Here is a 6,000-nt window from a genome sequence, read left to right on the forward strand (position 1 = left end):
AAAAAAAGTTGCATGGTGAATACTGATAGAATGGATCAGGTTTTGCTGGGAAAATTGGAAACGTCTTTATCCCTCCAATGGCATTATTATAAATGAGGTAGTTGTGCTCACTGTTATTTGGACGGTTCCCAGATTTTTTTACCTGGTACCTTGACCCCCATATCTGACACATAACATATGACACCAGCCTTTTGAGATCTAGCATAAGCAAATATGACATTGAGTGACAGTATGGCAGGTATTAGTTTTTTCATATAGAATAATTCCTATTAAGACCCATACCAAAATTGATTGCATTACTCAGAGGGACCATTCAGGGAGTGTCTAGGTGTCTAGTGCTTCTCTGTGAACATGGGGTGGACGTGGTGGCCACCTTGTGGGAGGTGGGCTCTGGCTAAGGAGCTGATTGAGGAAAAGGAGCTGTGAGAGGAGGTGAGCAGGCTTTGTACCATCAGGGAAGAAAGAAGAGATCAACAGGAAATCAGTCCCAAGATGGAGGGGGCTGGAGCCTTGTTATTTCTGGGAACAGAAGAGAAGGCTCCTTCTCTGCCTGCAGAACTGCAATCGCAGAACAAGTGGGGTGCCCTGGGAAGAGGTGAGGATGAGCAAGGACCCATCAGGGAGCCATCAGAGCCAGCTGAGCCTGAACCAAACATAAACAAGAAGAGTAAAAGACAGCTGATACGTATTGGAGATTCCCATCTGTTACCCTGATGTGATGTTTTGGGATGTTTGCTGAGTGCTGGGGCTTGGATCCAGGATGCTGCTGAGAGACTGTCAAGGCTTGTCTGGTCATTGCATCTGCATGGGCACCAAGGACATATCAGGAGGGTGAAGGTTACAGGGGCCCAGGTGTCTCTTCAGTCCTTTCAGTGAGCAGAAGAGGCTTGGGTTTTCATAGTCTAAAGAGAAGTGATGATGGGGGATCAGTGAAGAGGTGTCCTCTGTGAAAGCAGCACTGCTGGGGACCTATCTTAAGTGCCCATACATATATGCTTGCAGTATGGGAAGCAAATTGAAGGAATTGGAAGTTTGTGCACAGTTGGAAAACTAAGATGTCATTGTGATTATGAACATTAGAAATAGCACAGCGGTTACCTGGAATGTATACTTTGATTGTGACTTTCTTAGTAATTTCTAGCCTTTTAAAATTCAATTTAATGATATCAAATGAATCACAGAATCACTAAGGTTGGAAAAGACCTGTAAGATCATCAAGTCCAACCATCAACGAACACCACCATGCCCATTAAACCATGTCCCACAATGCCTCGTTCACACATTCCTTGAACACCTCCAGGGATGGTGACTCCACCACTTCCCTGGGCAGTTTATTCCAGTGTCTCACCACTCTCTCAGTAAAGAAATTTTTCCTAATATCCAGTCTAAACCTCCCCTGGCGCAACTTGAGGCAATTGCCTCTCGTTCTGTTGCTAGTCACTTGGGAGAAGAGACCAACACCCACCTCAAGAGCGATGAAGTCTCCCCTCAGCCTCCTCTTCTGCAGACTGAACAACCCAGCTCCCTCAGCCGTTCCTCATAAGACTTGTGTTCCAGACCCCTCACCAGCTTCGTTGCCCTTCTCTGGACACGCTCCAGAACCTCAATGTCCTTCTTGTAGTGAGGGGCCCAAAACTGAACACAGTATTCGAGGTGCGGCCTCACCAGTGCCGAGTACAGGGGTACAATCACCTCCCTGCTCCTGCTGGCCACACTATTTCTGATACAGGCCAGGATGTCGTCGGCCTTCTTGGCCACCTGGGCACACTGCTGGCTCATATTCAGCCGGGTGTCAACCAGCACCCCCAGGTCCTTTTCCGCAGGGGAGCTTTCCAGCCACTCGTCCCCAAGTCTGTAGTGTTGCAGGGGGTTGTTGTGGCCCAAGTGCAGGACCCGGCACTTGGCCTTGTTGAACCTTGTTGAATGGTTTTGTAAAACAAGATAGATTGCAGAATTCCAGTTGTAGGTAGACTGACTCATGGTTAAGTGACTTGGTCAAATACATCTGCCAGTCACTAGCAGAGCCAGGTCAGCTCCAAGTTATCTGTCTGGAGTTCTACTCTATCCTTCTTTTTCTTATTTTCTATCTATAAAATTGTATAATGAAGGTGATTACGTAGTGTAGTTTGACTAATATTTTCAGAACTGTAGATTTGCCAAATTTATTGCTGATACAATAGATTATACTCAATATTTGAGGCACATTTACCATCTTGGACTGGCCAACTTGAAATCTGGCTAATTTGTATTACAGTTGCAAGACTTAATTTGCCATGTATTGAAGATAATAGATATAGCTGAGGAAAGTGAAAACAGCAAAGTTCCCTGTACACCAATTAAATTAAAATTTGCTCTCAGGAATCTTCTTTGGAATGACTATGTAAATAGGCAGCTGCATTATATACTGGTGTATTATATTACAGAATATTATAGTTTGATCAGTGTTTCAAGACTGACAGATGTAAAAAAAAAATGCTTTGTATCTATAAAAACAGTAGATGTGTTTTGGAAGTCATTTAGTATCTTGTATAAGTGAATGCCATGTTGCAATTTTGCAGTTAGGTTAAAAGCAGAACACCAAACTCATATTCTGCACTTCTGTAATCTATCAGTAAAACTTTTTTCTCTGTTTTAACAGCCATAGTGGAAAAACATTGAACTAGCAAGTGATTTTTATTGCTAAACCTTGCTTAATCATTGTTCCGTATTCTTCCTTCCAATTTTTGTCTCATAAAACCTGTCATTGAAGTTAATGCAACTTATCACCCTGCAGAAGTTACAGTATGAAGAAACAAAAAGCTGCACATCAAAGGATCTTCTGTGCAGACAGTGCAGACACAAAGGTTTCTTTGTGATGAATGTGCGGAGTTAGCTCTGCCACTCTAAATCAGCAGTGAATTTTCCTCAATTCTAGCATTGAAGTAAAATAATGCCCATTGTTCTTTTAGGGGGCTTTACTTCTGTTTCCAAAATGCTGGCAGGCAGTAAGCATTGACTTAACAACACAAAAAAATTATTTCCTGTGTTCAGAATTGTGATACACATTTTTAAAAGTTTATCTTGTTTTATTCAAATTAGTAATAGGTACCAGTCATTTCTGCAGCAATGCAAAACAAGCAGCTTCCAGAGTTAGTGACATCTGGAAATTATAGGAATCACTGATAACAACATCTTTCTTTTTTTTTTTTCCCCATCACCCTCCATTGAAATAATGTAAATATTATCATTACTGCAGTACATGACTGTAGTTAATTTTGTAAATATTCGACTTTGCAACCACTAGGGTGTGGAATCCAGAAAAACAGTTTGAAAAAGCCAAAAGAAATACTATCACAGCCCCCATCAAAAATTACAGAGAGATTTGGGTAGATATTTACACCCAGATAGAGGCTCAGGGACATTTCAATCAGATTTTGATACAAGTGGCCTTTATTCAATAAGCTTGCTAAAAAATTATCACTTGCTTTTGTGAGTGTTGTGATGACAAGGCATTCTATTGTATGTGTAAAAGTGGGACTGTGACTTCTTAATTTACCTTCAGTCACAATCCTCATCAGGGCTAGTTTGGGAGGGAAATGGGCACTTTCTGTATTTGGTATTAATTGCTACGTAATTGGTGTTAGTTACATAGAGGCCTTACGGTTTTTGACTGATGGTTTTGTGTCTTGTTTTTCAGCAATACAGTTATCTACTAGAGATAGTTGTATGTTTTATGTTACTTATCAGAATAAGAAAAGAGTGAAACAGTATTTGGTGAAAGTGTGAGAAATGGTATCTCTAGGCAGGCTGGACAAGTAACATTCACACTGAGTTAAAATGGAATAGCAGAACCTGGCAGAGGGATTACTTTGGAATCCCTGGAAGATGTGAGAGTACAGTGGAAGGGCCAGATGAACAAAAGAAGGGGCAGAGGAGAAAGATAAAGGCCTGGGCTATGGGGAAAGAGAGTAATGTTGATGGTGCTAATAAAGCTTTGAGAGGGGGTTGAGATTGTTCTTTCAGGGTCTTCACTCACGCAGTGCGGAATGGGGTTGGGGGGTGAGTGTGCAGCTAATCCCCCGTAGAACATGATGAAATCAGTCCCCAACAGCCTGTAGTTTGCTTCTTTGTAAAATCAGAAATTCAGATTGCTTTGCAAACTCTGTGCTGGCAGAGCTTGTGTGACATACATCCAGCATGGGAATTTACATCTGCAAGCCATATGTAGCTCAACTTTAATATACTTACATAAATGATAAAATCATTAGTTTTCAACTCATGGATTTTAACATTCCTGACATCATACCTCTCTTCCTTGGGGTTATACCTAAAAGCAATCTAGTGACCTGTTGTTTTGCGTTGGTTCGTTATGGTCCCAGTAAGGAAGACACTCAGACTGTAAAGTATTGCTTGAAATACCATTTATTGGAGCTAACACTGTAAAGAAAAAGGATAGCGTAGATAATTTTATGTCCTTCTAGATGCTGAGTTGTGTGGTATAGAACAGCACACCGGGTGGGCGGATCCTGTCCATGGAAAGGTCGTCTGACATTTTGGTCTTTGAGCTCTTACAGGATTTTCTTAAAACAATTCTGGTTCTCATTTCTACTGTCAAACAGAAAGCTGGCTCACTTGAGAACTGTTTGCTGCCCTTTTAGATAAAGACAAGGACACACAGGTGATGCAACCTCCGGTACCAAGTGGGAGCTGCCTGCAGGCTCCTCTGTTACACCTCGCTAGCTGGCTAAGTTTATCTTACAGCTAAGGGAAATGACAGCCAAGCTGTACGTGCAGCGCAGGACTGGCCTGCGCCTGTTATGCGGATCACCAACTCCTCAATACAGTGGTCTTCTGGTTAGGATCAATACACTTGCGATTGAAGAAAAAATCACTTGGATAAATAATTGTAAAGTGATGCAATTACACATCTAGGTTTTGAGAGCATAAATGTTTTCAGGGCAGATATACAGCCCAGGTGAGTGGGGAATGATCCTAACTGAAACTCCGAAGTGGCTTCCATGGTAAAATAATAATAATACATGATAAAATATAATGTGATGCCTGGAGTAGATAAGTTTACCTCTCCCTATTAATCTGTTGAGCTCTGGACTGGTGGAGGGTGTTTTGAGCTTGGGCATAGTTTCACATTGATGTAAACACATCAATTTTGTTGTTGTTGTTTGGGGGTTTTGTTGTTGGGGTTTTTTTTTAAGTTTTTCTTCCAGTTTATAAGTAAACTTTTTTTGAAGAAATTTTTTGTAAGAATTTTTTCTTAAGAAATAGCCTGCAAAAAACTCTCAGCTGAAAGCAGGAACTTCCGTATTTCATAATGGCTCATTGGCAAATAGTTGGCATATTTTTCACCTGGTAGAAAAGTAATAATAATAATTAAAAATAAGGTGTGAAAAGGTTCACTCAACACAGTATACAGCTTCTCCTTGGTTTAGGGGGGAAAAAAAAAAACAAACCAAAACTCACTGCTCAGTTGTCATCACTGTGATTCATCAGCCGCTGTTTCTCAGGCAGGTCCGACTGCTGATTGGGCAGAGGGCTTCTCAAGGTGTGTCTTTTGCTAAGAAGCTTTTGCATTTTAAGAGTACATAACAGACCATGATAATCGCCTTCTCTGGTAAGAACTGTTGTATGTATATTTATTAATCAATACCATCTTATCGTTATGAACAGTGCTCACTGGTTAATAACAAATAACTAGGTGTGCTAGCAGGTGTTTCCAAACCAACTTTTTGTGGGTTTAAAATTTGGAAAGGTCTTAATCTTGGATCTTAATTGTGGCAGTTATACCTCAGTATGCTAGTACTGTTTTTAAAATTTGGAATTAAAAAAAATGTGATTATATAATAGTAAGGGGTATTCCTAAATCCACAGAGAATAAGATAAAAATCTTCTTTGTAATAGTGTAATGTTTTGAGAGAGAAATGTTTATAATATTTCACATGGTCTGCATTTTTCATGAAAATTGTATGTGTTAACTATTTGCAAGTTAAGTAATACAGGGAATCT

The sequence above is a fragment of the Gavia stellata genome, chromosome 10 (assembly GCF_030936135.1).
Source record: "Gavia stellata isolate bGavSte3 chromosome 10, bGavSte3.hap2, whole genome shotgun sequence".
Lineage (NCBI taxonomy): Eukaryota > Metazoa > Chordata > Aves > Gaviiformes > Gaviidae > Gavia > Gavia stellata.